Source organism: Prunus persica, chromosome G1 (assembly GCF_000346465.2).
Source record: "Prunus persica cultivar Lovell chromosome G1, Prunus_persica_NCBIv2, whole genome shotgun sequence".
Classification (NCBI taxonomy): Eukaryota; Viridiplantae; Streptophyta; class Magnoliopsida; order Rosales; family Rosaceae; genus Prunus; species Prunus persica.
The window spans coordinates 30,070,293-30,085,189 of record NC_034009.1 but is presented as its reverse complement, the minus strand read 5'-3'; positions in this window follow the sequence as shown (position 1 = coordinate 30,085,189).

Sequence of the window (14,897 nt, the reverse complement as noted above, 5' to 3'; positions counted from 1 at the left end):
TAAAATATATTTTAAAAATACATTCAAAGTTTATTTACAATATAACAAAAAAACTTTTAACTTCTTATAAATTATAAAACTGCCATCAATTTCTTAAAACAAGCTTAATCCCAAAATCTCATAAAAATACCAAAAACACTTAATAAGGCATCAAAGTAATTTAATAATTAATATTAAATTCAATAAGCCTAGCTGCTATTTTTTGGGTTTTTTTTTGAGTTTATTTATAGAAATTCAATTGTATAGGGTTTATTTGTAATATTAGTGCTAGAAATGGATATATCACTAAATATCTCTATTATTTACTTATTAGGATTTTATTTCATTTTATTTAGTACAAGCTATTGACTGAAGTTTACGCAAATATTCATTGGATTCTTAGGAGTTTTCAACGTCTGCTCGCATTGATGGGGTGAAAGAGCTAAACCAATTGAGTTATTCTAGGCCCGACCCTAAACAGGGGGCAGTCAGTGCGGCCACCTTAGGCCCATTACTCAAGGGGGCCTAAATTTATTTATTTTTAAATAAGTGTTATATGAGATTATTATAACTAATTTAATATTTTCGAAAAAAAAGACGACGACGATCTGGTCTATTCAGCTCCTCAAGAAGAAGAATGCTTTTGTGCACCCATCCCACTCCTCCAGTTTAACTTTTGAGCATCGCTTCTTCTAGTTACAAAGTTTTGAATCCTCTCCTAAGCCTCATCTAAGCTGGTCCTTGTGAATCCTCTTCTTTTAGTTACGAGTTACGTTTTGCGCATCCCTTATGCTTCCTTATGAATCCCCTTCATCTCATTTCATCTAAGCCTCTCTTACTAGTTACAAAGTTGTGAATCCCTAAATTAATTTTTTTGTTGGTAGATTGGGGAAATTCCAAAATCCAAAGTGTGGGCTTTTGTTCAATGCAAACTTGGTCCTTGTAGAAATCAAGTGAATATCATTTTTTTTATGATTTGATATCAAACGAAGAGGAAAATATGATTTTTTTTTTTTTTTTTTGTAGATTTGTGAACTCATGCAGTTACACATTCTCTTTGCTCTAATTGATTGCAAATTTGGAAATATCAAGTTTGTTTCTATGGAGGGGGATTTCTCAAATTCCATTCTATGTTGTTCTTTGTTTATTCTTTGAAGTATTAAAATTGCATTAGCTTTCCTTGTATTGTTTATGTTTTCAAGTAACAATGTTCCCTAAGAAACACCCATCTGGAAATTAAAAAATAGAGAGAGAGAGAGAGAGAGAGAGAGAGAGAGAGAGAGAGAGAGAGAGAGAGGAATGAACTCAATCTCAAAGGGGAGCTTTGGATAAAAATTTTCAAAACAAAACAAATAGTTCACTTGATAACTCAATTGAATATTTAGTCAATGAATCTGAACAGAAAAATCATGTTGAAGAACTTTTAGGAATTGATAATGATTTAGTCAATGAATCTGAACAACAAAATCATGTGGAAGAATTAGTAGGAACTTAGAATGATTTTAATGCACACCTGGTGACTTAGGTGAAGATGAACATGTTGAGAATGAAGATATTGATCATCTTTGTAATAATGAAGACACTGAACCTGAAGGTGTAGAACCAAGTTTTCCTTTAAACATTTTTTATCCTAGAATTTGGGATAATCTTGATGGAAAAAAGAGAGCTTCACTTGTGGAAAAAGGTCATGCAAGAGATAATAATATCAAATTTTCCAAGGATGAAAAATGTGGACATTTTTCCTCGACTTATTACATGAGAAAGTTACCAAATGCAAAGACTCATGACAGAAAATGGCTAGTATACTCAAAGGAATTGGATAAGGTATTTTGTTTTTACTGTAAGTTGTTTAAGACAATGTGTTGTAGAAGCCAATTAGCAAACGAAGGACTTAGAGATTGGAAACATCTTAGTGAGAGGCTTAAACAACATGAAAAAAGCATTGAACACATAACTAACAAGAGTTCTTGGATTGAATTACATAACATATTGAAAAATGTGGACATTTTTCCTCGACTTATTACATGAGAAAGTTACCAAATGCGAAGACTCATGACAGAAAATGGCTAGTATACTCAAAGGAATTGGATAAGGTATTTTGTTTTTACTGTAAGTTGTTTAAGACAATGTGTTGTAGAAGCCAATTAGCAAACGAAGGACTTAGAGATTGGAAACATCTTAGTGAGAGGCTTAAACAACATGAAAAAAGCATTGAACACATAACTAACAAGAGTTCTTGGATTGAATTACATAACATATTGAAAAAAAAAAATGAAACAATTGATAAAGGCATACAGGAACAAATTAGGAGAGAGAAGGAACACTGAAAACATGTTTTGGTAAGAATAATTTATATTGTCAAATGTCTTGCTAAAAATAATATTGCATTCTGTGGAACAAAAGAGAGAATTTATGAAGAAAATAATGGTAAATTTTTAGGTATATTGGAAATAGTTGCAGAATTTGATCCAATAATGCGAGAACATTTTCAACAAATTCAAAATGATGAGATTCACTATCACTATCTAAGCCATAAGATTCAAAATGAAATGATAGCTTTGCTGACTTCAAAAGTCAGAAGATCATTGAGAAAATCAAACAAGCAAAATATTCTTCAGTGATACTTGATTGCCCTCTTGATTCAAGTCACAAGGAACAAATGACTTTGATAATACGGGGTGTGGAAGTGTCAAGGAGTCCAATAAAATATAGGAGTACTTTTTAGAGTTTTTAATTGTGAAAGATACATCAGGATAAGGACTTTTCAATGAATTGCAATTTGTCCTAGATTCCATTGGTCTTAAAATTGATAATGTTAGAGGACAGGGTTACGATAATTGCTCTAATATAAAAGGGAAAAATCAAGGTGTACAAAGAAGATTACTTGAAATAAATCTTAGAGTTTTGTTCATGCCATGTGTGACAGGACCTGCCCTAATTTTTCGAAATCCGAGATGAATCATGTGGAAATTCCGACATCACCCCGATGTCGGACTCAGTCATTAAAACTAAAGCCTCATTTTTCCTAAAAGGAATAAGGGCCTGTAAATTGAACATTCCCCAAATTTCAACATAGACAAAATTCACAATTTAATATCCCAACAGGCAGCACACAATATAACAACATGCAATTCACATAGACGGCCTCCGGCCTTCAAATAATCCGTAGCGAAACCACCAACAAACTCTAAATACTGCCAATAACCAATTCAGACAATTTATGAATGCCCACTATAATCAGTATAAAATAACTTCCCAAATATCCAACATACGAGGTTTTAACCTCCTAACACGATCACATCTCATTTTCACCCAAATTTCAGGACCAACGACAAGGTCAGAACCAATCTCAATAAACAACAATTAGTCTGCGGCTGCACCTAGGCACTACCCTAGGCTACCTACGTACCCTTACCGAGGGATCAAGCCATACGTAGTTCTTTCTACAAAATTCCGATTCCAATCTCCCCAATAATCACATAATCTCCCCATACGCCGAAAATTCCAGCGCCACGTATGGGGTTTGTCATCATGCTAGAAAATCCTACGCCACGTGTGACTTAACAATCATATCATCTACCCATACGCCGAAAATTCCAATGCCACATATGGGGTCTGTCTCAACGCCGGAAAATCTTACGTCACGTGAGACCTAACAATCACATAATCTCCTCATACGCTGAAAATTCCAACGCCACGTATGGCTGTCATCACGCCGAAAAATCCTACGCCACATATGACCTAACAATCATAATATCATCTCCCCATACGCCGAAAATTCCAATGCCACGTATGGGGTCTGTCATACAGCCGGAAAATCCTACGCCACAAGTGACCTGACAATCACATAATCTCCCCATACGCCGGAACGTCTGTCCTCACGCCAGACAACCTATACCACGTGGGACCTAACAATCACAAAATCTCCCCATACGCCGGAACATCCAACGCCACGTATGGGGTCTGTCAACACGCCGGATAACCTACGCCACGTGTGACCTAACCATCACAGGATAGTACTTATAGTGTAATCAATATCCGAGGAGGTACATAGGGTAGTGCGTATAGCACTTCAAACTGACATACTCTCAATTATCTAAACTAATAATAGAAGTATTCTCAATTTAGTGATACCAGTCTATAGTAGACTGCAACGTAATTTAATCAGGAAAATAATATTATTTTTAGACTAACGATCATACACATAAACATAAATTTCATAAAGATTCTAGAACAATTTAAATATTATTCAATGCTTGTTTTCACACAAATTCCATAAAAAATCGTATCACACAACTAGAACATTATACTTTATTTATAATCAAATAATATTAATTAATGATAAGCAACAACCTCTAAGAAAAATCCTAAATATAATCAATTTCAAATTTAACCTTAAATAACAGTTAAGATTTGATAAAAAGGTTCCTAATATCTTCCGAAGGGTGAAACTACCTTGGAAGACTCACGGTCAACCGAGGGGTCCAACTACCCCAACTTGGTCAAACTGGCACACGGGGCCCACGACCTTCGTTTTACTATCCGAAAGTTCCTATGGGTTTCACAAGGTTTAGGATACACGTCCTGCAAGTTTGATCCGGATTGGACGGTCGGATCGCTCACGATCGCCCAGTCGGACGGTTATTGTAAAACATAAACTTTAAGTTATTAAATTGGAACATCCGGGGCTCCGATCCACGCTCCGTGAATTCCTACATGATTCTAGAAATGCCTAGATCAACATATATTGAAATGGAGTCGATCCAACGGTCCAAACATGTTAAACCCGAATAACACCTAATATGCGATATCCATTCTACGATCAATCGATATCCAAATTTATATCCGAGCATACCACCGTGCTCGGGACAACATGAGGAGTATTTTAGGAGCCTAAGACCAGCTGAAATAGTGGCCCACGCACCGCCACACGCGCTGGCAGAGCGTGGGTGCCCAAAGTGATTCCGGCGATCGGAAAACCTCTAAACCGCCAGGCAACACTTATACCTACATGATCATCACCTAGAGTGGAATAATTTTTGTTCTTGGACCTACCCCAAAAAATTGATGAAAGTGGCCGAAATCGGAGGTCGAAACCGGCCAAAACTTTACTCGCTTAAATTCGTTTCAAAACGCAGAAATTAATTCTAAACAAACCAACCAGAAGCTAGAACACATTGAGAGGATGAGAAAACATACCAAGTTCGAAGAATTTGGTTGCCGAAATCACCCGAACGAGCTCCTTCAAGTTATGGGTAAAACCGGCAACTTTTCTGCAATTTCCGGCTACCACAGGCAGCGGTGGCGGCGGTGAAGGGTCGGGATAGGAAGAAGGAAGTGAGCTTGACGTTTTGGTACCAATATCATGAAGTTTGGTGGCCGGTGGAGGAGATGGCGGAGGAAATACTGTTCGGATGAACAGTAACAGGGGGCTATTTCTGCACGCTGAGAGAGAGAGAGAGAGAGAGAGAGAAATTTATGTTTTTATAAAAATTCAATTTCGAAATAATTACAATTGTGCCATTGAGTTTCTTTTGATCATAACTTCCTCGTTACAACTCCAAATCGAGCCCACTACGTGTCTACGAACTCATCTCATCTTACTCTACGCAACGGTACCACTGAAATTCTCAAATTCCTTTCCGGTCAAAAAGTCAACTTTAAACTCAATAAAATATTCTAGGGGTAAAATGGTCTTTTATCTACATAAATGAATAATTACCAATTTATTTAGGACCGGGTTGTTACAATGTGGTTGTCATTCTCTTAATTTTACACTATGTGATATGGCAAACTATTGTGTGAAAGCGAAATCCTTTTTTGGGGTGGTTCAACTCATTTATTGTGTTTTTGCTAATTCTACAAAACGTTGGAAGATTGTACAAGATCATGTAGATGGTTTAACTCTCAAAACATTGTCAACTACACATTGGGAAAGTTATGTAGAGAGTGTTAAAGCAATAAGATCCCAAGTTGCACAAATAAAAGAAGCTTTATTTAAAGTAGCATAAACTAGTGAAGATGTTAAAGCAAAAAGTAAAGCTGAAAGGTTAGCAACACATGAACTGGAAAATTTTGAGTTTTTATTAGGCATGGTTATTTGGCATGATATTTTGTTGAAAATTAACTTAGTCAGCAAAAAGTTACAATCTAAAGATATATGCATTGATGCTGCTTTAAAAAATTTGGAGGGGCTCATTTCTTTTTTTGAGAATTATAAGGAAAATGGATTTGCATCAGCTATGATTGAAGCTAAAACTATTGCTTGTGATATGGGAACTGAACCTGAATTTCCTAAAAAAGGTCAAAGTCATAGAAAGAAACAATTTGATGAGAATGCCAATGATGAGACAGTACAATCAGTTGAAGAATCATTTAGAGTGAATTATTTCATTTGTGTAGTGGATATGACTCTTTCTTCATTAAGGAGTATATTTGAACAAATCCAAGCATATGATGGTATTTTTGGGTTCTTGTTTAATTCAAAGAAGTTAACTTCATTGGGTGATAAGGAATAGAAAAATTGTTATGTGAAGCTTGAAACTACTTTAAGAAATGGTGAGTCTTCTGATGTTGATGCAAGTGATTTGTTTTTCAGAGTTACAGGTGCTGCAATTGCTTTTACCATCAGCAGTAAACACAACACTTGAAATTGTAGAGTTTGTAAAAGATATAGACTGCTTTCCAAATGTTTTGATTGCCTATAGAATACTATTGACTGTACCTGTGACTATAGCATCTACAGAAAGAAGCTTTTCTAAATTAAAATTATTGAAATCTTACTTAAGGTCTACCATGTGTCACAGGTCGCACATAAGCGAGTGCTACCGTGACTCCATTATGACATCTATGCGCTTATGAGGTAGTCTAAGTATGGATGGGCAAGAGCTTAAGAGCTAGAATAGTTGGTGTTGGCCGAGTTGCCCTTATGAAAGGTATTTTGGGTATTTCAGAAGGTTACGGGAAGAACCTGAGGAAGCTAAGAATACCGAGACGTTCATGATGTTAAGACGCAGAGAACGTAACTGACGGTTCGCCATTTGGAGTTCGTATGAAGGAGTTATGCCCAATTATGACTCCTCGTGCATATGTGATGTTTCCTTTTGGCGGAAGGCTAAATGCATAAAATGCTATAAAGGGGGTGACATAGTGTCATGCTCTCCACCACCCCTGGTGCTTACACCCTTATAGCACTACGTGAGCATCTTTATAACATTAGAGGTAGTCATAAGAGTGGGCGTAAGATTTTTGAAGGATAATCTGTGTCTCCGAGGGAAATGAATTCCTAAGGACAGTACAAACATGCGGGGACGTTCGTATTGCGCATCGTTGCGAAGAGTGAGGTCAACATATGACATTCACTATGCTGTCAGCTAGCGAGACATTTGACAATACTCGATGGACTTGGCTTGGGTTCAGCCTTGTCTAATATGGAAGGAAGATATTCGGATGCCGGTTTGCATGAGTGGTGACCTCATGGAATGCATAGATGATTATGTGGGACATTCGGAATACATATGTCGCCAAGGCTTGGGCGACATGCAAGTATGACACAGCTTGCGTGTATAGCTTGAGGATGTGGGCTATCTTGGACTCTAAAGGAATGGCCGACAAAAGTGTGGGTAAACCGATGGTGTGTTGGATCGCTATGTCTTGACTTGGACATGAGCGAACCACAAGTTAAGCATGCGACATGGTCGATGCAGTTAGTGTGTCTTATGCAACGTTTGATGTATGAGCGTCAAGGGTTCGTTGCCAGATGAGAGGTGATTGTATTGTCACAAGGTATTGTGACTTGTTGTCTAGCTATGGGGCATGGCGCCTATAGGAGACGACACTTGATGGTGAACCTCTAGCGGAGTTGTGAGAGTCATGAATATCATGAAGTGGGAAAAAGTTGACTGGGATCCGAAGGGATCCTGAGCCACACGGATGTGCTTTGAGTGGTGAAATGTATGTTTCGCTTCCGCCGCGCCACGCCGCTCGCTCATTCAGTGACACATGTCACAAGAAAGGCTAAATAGGCTAGCAATCTTATCCATTGAAAAGGAGATGTTAAAAAGCTTGAATTTGAAAGAATCATTGAGAATTTTGATTCTCAAAATTCAAAAAGAAAATTATTTAAATAATACTTTTTAAGTTATGATTTTGTTATTTTTCACCTTATCTTGCAAGTGGTGATGTTGATATTTTGCTGGTTGCTGAGGATGCAAAAGGATTTCAAGTAGGGTGTTGTTGTTTGCTTTGGCTATTGAGGATGCAAAGACATTTTTGTTTCACTAGTTGTTGATGATGCGAAGGGATTCCGAGTAAGTTGTTGTTGTTTGCTTTGGCTATTGAGGAAGAAAATACATTTTTATTTTGCTTGTTGCTGAGGATGCAAAGAGATTTAAGTAGCCTGCTGCTGTTTGCTTTGGCTATTAAGGATGTAAAGACATTTTTGTTTTGCTGGTTGCTAAGGATGCAAAGGGATTTCAAGTAGATTGATGTTGTTTTGCTTCGACTATTGAGCATGCAGAGAAATTTTTGTTTTGTTGGTTGCTTGTTGCTGTATGAAAAAGAACTTATTGAATTGTTACAAGTATTTATCTTGTTATTCGTTGTAGCCTTTTATTCTAAATTTTCATATATTGAAGTTTGAATTGATACAATTTATTTGGTTTGAATGTTAAATTTATTGTTAATGTGGACATGTTAGATCTTAGTTGAAAAATGAGAGTGAGTTCATCACTAAGTTTATATATATATATATATATATATATATAGGCCTAATTTTTACTTTTGCCCGAGCCCTGAAAAATTCAAAACCGACACTGGTTATACCCAGTGATTTTTCTTTATTTATTGGCTTATTATCACAAAACGTCTCTAAGGTTTACAAAACTATCAGATTGCATCCTTAATGTTTTTTGTGTAATTCGTGGTCCTCAAGGTTAGTATGTAGTCTCTGCCGTTAGATTCTGTCAAAAACTCCGTTAGTTTACTGACGTGGCATATTTGTATATCACAAAACATCCCTGAAGTTCACCCACCTATCACAAATGATCCCTGTGAAATTTTTTATTTTTTTAATATTTAAAATTCACAAAATTTTGGTTTTTGTTGTAAAGTAGAATGGGTGAAGCCCACATAGTCAAAAGGTGAACAGTGATAATTGGGTAGAAACATCATTATGTCTTCTCTTTTATTCACGGGTGCCATTTAACATGCTTATAAATAGGCAACCCTCTTGCCTGCAAAGATATAGAGAAAACATTCAATGAAAAGATCAGGCTTCTATGCCCTCTCTCCATCTCAATTCTCTCCATAATCTCTTTAGTTTACAATACGTTATCAGCACGAATTCGCTTTCAAAAATACCAGTTGAATTCTCGGATGAATTCCATCTGCTTCAATACCTTTCTTTCTCAAATTTCCAGCTATCAACCTGTCAACTGTAGCAGAGAGTATAGCCCTCTCTAAAACATGTCTACAAACATAAAGGAAGAAGAAAAGGCCACAAACCGATCAAGCAAAGGCATTCTGCGCAGCACTCAGACATGGAGGAATTGGATGAAAAACCCTCCTACGCCTTGGAACAGTTCATAACTGTCGGCAGAACTTTCGGTTCACTGTTGATCAAAACCGGTTTGAAGCTGAGTCTATGGAGAAGTCATAATAGCTAGAGTCCAGCTCAGTGGGTGTTACCTGGGCTACGAGATTGCCGTATTCAAGCAGGTTTCTGGAACATAGTTTTTGTCAAAGATCTATAAGTCAGATCAGGCAAGTGGAAGCAGTGGGTCTGAGGAAAAGAGATAAGTCCTCTGTTTTTCTTTATCCTATTTTATCTTTAATATTATATAATTATATTGATCATAAAAAGCAAGTAAAGGTGTACAAGAGGAACTTGTGCAGGTTCATGTTCATCCATTTTATTTACGAAATTATGGAGCAGACAAACGTGAAGGCAGACTAGCACTATGGTTTGTCTCAACTTTTCTAGTTACATATATTAATGTAATAATATTATATTGTTTCCTATTTCCTCTAGTTTTGAGAGGAATTCCACCGGAAAAAAAAAGGGGAGGCAATTCAAGTTGACAGCATATATATTATTTGATCGTGATGTTGCTAAGAACCCACAAATAATTGTCGGTTTCACTCTTTTATATTTTTAGTGGTGGTTTTATATCTACATTTATTTTATTTACTGTATGGTGTAGGTTTATTACTCATACAATAGTATCTATTTAAAAGGGTGGCGCGGGTTTATCGTCCACGCCTTTATTTTTATTTAAATGTATGGAGCAGAATTAGTGCCCATACAAGCACGTTTACTTTATCGTAAATTTACTTTTACTTAAAGTATGATGTGGAATTAACCCTCATACTTTATGAATTTACTTGACTGCACATTTAATTTTATTTAAGGTATGGTGCGGGATTAACGTCCATACAGCAAGCAATTTAATTTATGAATTTATTTTACCGCACATTTACATTTATTTAAAGTATGGTGCGGGTTTATCGTCCATACCAGTAATTTATTTACCAGCAATTTATTTTATGGATTAATTGTGTTGTATGATGAGTTTTCTTATAGTATGCAGATCAGGACCAGAAGTTCCTTGATCTTCATCATACAATTACATCAGGACTTGAAGATCCTTGATGATGATATTAATATGAGAGCTGGCAGTCTCTTCGGTACTATATTTGTAAACATGTGATTGGACTTGACGGTCCTTGATCCCTAACATGTAAATAAGGACCTGAGGTTCCTTAATGATGTAACAGTACCGTATTGGTTCATAGTGTCGTACACATGGATAATAACTGTACTGGCAAATGTACTGTACACATGAATAGATAAATATTTTCATGACTTGATGAATAGTACCGGATACATGAATAGTGACGTATACATAAATATTAACCATTTTGGATAAACCGTCACTATACAAAAGGGAACCTGCAGTTCCTTAAACTCATGGATGAGCAATTAAATGAGATGCCAGAAGTTCCTCAAAATATGGACAATTATGTAAGGGCTTGAAGTCCAGAAATATGTACATAAAATTGTAAAAATGTCAATACCATGAGAATATGTGATTTTGGCCGAAGTTCAAAATCTAAGGGGATTGAATGTCCATACCATAAGAATATGTTTTGGCATGAAGTTCAAAATCTAACAGTGTTGAGAACCTAAAGTTCCAACAGTTAAATGGACAACCCTTGAGGTATTATTACAAATTGTGGTACACCACATATTTCTTTGGCATAAGAAAATGATGAATTTAATAAAGTTCGATTATGTTATAATCGACACCTCAAGGAAGAAATATATTTTGTGAATTCTGGTTGTTAAGAATACACCGTGAAATGGATAATATCAATATAAACCTCAAATGATGAATTGAGGCTCCCCACATATTTTGTTATATCTGGGCCGGAAACACATGGATTCAAATATATGAGAAATCCCGAACTTGAGGTTGTGGGTATATAGTAGTTAATGCTTTTCACTACTATATTGCGAAATTATCGTGGCTTTTACTCAATTCATATTTCATGTCCATTTGAAAAAGGCGAATAAATTCTGAGTTTGTGTTTAGCCCAGGCCAAAAGTTCCAGGCTCCCATACGTTGACATATGAAATTTGGGAGAGTCGATGTGGTTATTTGAACATATAAGGCACAAGGTTCCAAATCGTCATTTTGAAAAGACATAAAAACCACAGGTGCAAATTTAAGAATGTGTGCAATTATTATAACAGGAAAAGAGCATACAACAGATAGATTTTTCCACCTGCAATGAAGGTGCAGGCCCTGTAAAATCTATAAAATTACATCATGTTCTGGAAGCCTCTGACGGAAGAGGACGACGCCTCTTAAGCTTAGCCATAAGCCTCTCGTGGTCTTCCAAAATTCTTTCATTGGAGACCTGCAGCATGTCTAGCCTTCTCAGTGTATCAACGGAGTAAAACTCACCAGTTTCAACAAGAAATTATTCTCTCCTTTAAGTTTCTCAACCTCCTGTTGAGACTCATGAAGCATCCTTTGAAGAGACGAATTTTCAGTTGTTAGCTTCTGAACCTCGTTTGCTCTAGCACGCAAACGATCAGCCATGTTAGAAACAGAAGCAGCACTCTGAATGCTAGAAGCCATTGAGTCATCAATAACCTCTTCCTCAGACCTCCCTGTTAACAGCATTTCATCCATTGGAGTAATGAAATTCCTAGCTACTATGACAGCAGTAGCATCATTCATCATCACAGAATCATTAACTGTGAGATGACGATTTTGGGATACAAAGGAGGGACGCCAAACTTTGCCGTCACTGGTTGTTGTGGGAGCATCATTTAAATTGAAATAATTTGGGCTGGAAGAAGAGGAAGCCATTTTAAGAAGGTTTCGAAGAAAGTCTTCGAAAAAACTAAAGTTTCAGAAAATAAAGGAAGTTGAGTTGAAACGCAGTTGCTCCAATCAAGTCTTGCAAAGGCAATATCTATAGGAGGAAATATGGCTACAGTTTTCAGGACCCCAATATTATCTCAGATCCCCATATTCTCCTTTTCTTTTCCAGATTCCAAAACTTCACGCGGCCTCCATTAATGTTTGTTGGCACTTTCGGCGTTTCCAAGTATTATTTTCGTCAAAGCCGATCTTGCTTTGCGGATTTCACGGAGCTACTTTTTCAAAAGTGCCCCGAGAATCTCGCAATTTTCCTATGGTTAATTTGAAATTCACCGGTTCTATCTATTCCTCTTATTTGTGTATAAATGTGTTACTAACGAAATTTTCTTTGCAGAAGACATCCAGTTTTCTCCATACCTAGTGATGCGATATCTACTTATTTTTCTTATCAGTGAGCACTCAATATGCCCGAGAAGCAAGACTATCTCTGATCATCCATTCAGGAAGCGAGACTATCCCTGATCACGTTTCCGCTACATCAGGAAACTGTGAAGGCGATCTTATGCTCTAATCTCCGGAAGTCCTTCTAGACTAGGAGAAATGAGAGCTTATTGTCTGCTCCCACCAGCTTCCTTCCCTGATTGCTTACCTTATCTTGCAATCAATATCACATTTTTTTTGCATTTTTTCTCTTTTTGTAACTCTCTGTTCATAAGAGATTTTATTTCTTTAGAATGAACATCTGAAGAAAGAATCCATGAAGTGATCCTAACTCTGAGGGTTATTTGTTTTTGACAGAGAAAAGAGTTGTGATTTTGCTCTTGCAGGATATAACTAGATCATCAAGCGCTACATTATATTTACTGGGCCGATACGAGCTTGAATGATACTTGAGAAAAGTTTCTCCCACCTAAGGATGTAAGCAATATTTGTGTTATTTTATGCTTATATACTTATTTGATATTTTATCTTGAAAGGTAACCAAATGGGGAGATAAGTCCGTTCCAAAAGAATGGCTTGTATGTATCCATGAATTATTAATGCAAATTTTACAGATTGCAAGTTGGATACATTGATAATACACTGCACATATTAAAGTCTCATAAGAACAGAATATGGGTATAGCAGTGATCAATATGATACACGCCTGTTGCATAGCAAATGATGTGGATTGAAGTCCCGAAAGGACAATCCTTTAACATGTCAATATTGATATTGTGCACGCCTAATGCGTAGCAAATTATGTGGGTTAAAGTCCCATAAATTAATTGACATGTATGTATTAATCTGTGGCATGCCTGCAGCATGACAGATGTGTGGGTTCTGAATGTTCCAACTCCCAAAATGGAGATTTTTCACGCCCTATGTAAAATAACGCTCCATTGAAGGTTATAATCCACATTCTCACATAATAAAAGCCCCCTGAAGTGGCTTGGGTACCCAAAAGCAAAGAAATGCTTATAATTGATGCATGCACATGCAAATGAGAATGATGGGATCATGAATTGATGAATGACAATTTTTGATTTTGGAGTAGCTACTCAAATCATCAATGGGCTGTGTTGATTGGAACCACGTTCAATTATTAAATGTCGACAATATCATTGGCCAAAATGGAATGAGGTAATTCCATTATAGATGAGAATGAACGTGAAAGAACAAACCCACAGTACGAACCCCAAAAGATGTTAATACTGAAAGTTATACTTGGGTGTTCTGAATAAAAGGGAATATACCTACTTTGTATGACACAATGTTTCTAGCAGAGACAAGGAATGTTGGGTCTTCTCCATATTTACAGATTCAATTGTGCCTCTTTATTGCACATTTACGGAGACCAACATGTTATCTTTAAAGGTTATTAAATGCACGAAGCATATCGCCAGAAGCGATTCCCTAAAGATGTATAAATAGCTGGGCAAAAGCTATATAATGTGTCATAAAGTTTAATCCCTTTAAACAAAATCCTTGAAATGATTGAAATTGCATGAAGCAAGTCCCTAAAGGACATATGCCTAAAGCACAAAATCCGTACTCAATACTAATATGCATAAATTGCCTCAGTAAGTACATGGACTATAATGTGTTTGCAACACATTAAAGCTTCTGAAGAGTTCAAGAAATATTTGTCTCGACTTAAAGATCGAGCATTATGCCAACGAGATTCTCGCTTATACTAAGAAAGTATTGAAGAATTTTTATGAGGATTATCCGTTGGACACTTTCAGGATTTTCAGGGAAGTATATTGGACTGTACATCGTATTTTTCAGATAGAGCTCAACTCCATCACCATCATTTTGGGATGATGTGAGGCATATTTGATGCTATCTAAGCACAACACCATATACGGGCATATTTTTGAGTGAACTTATAAATAGCCCAAGTGTTATTAGATATGCGGACTCTGAAAATCTCCATAGTCGCTTACTGGAAAAAGCTAGTCATGAAATTTTCAGGGGGAGATATTCATCGGGGGGGAGCGTGCTGTCAATAAAGACCTTTTCACACTGTACTCTTTTTCC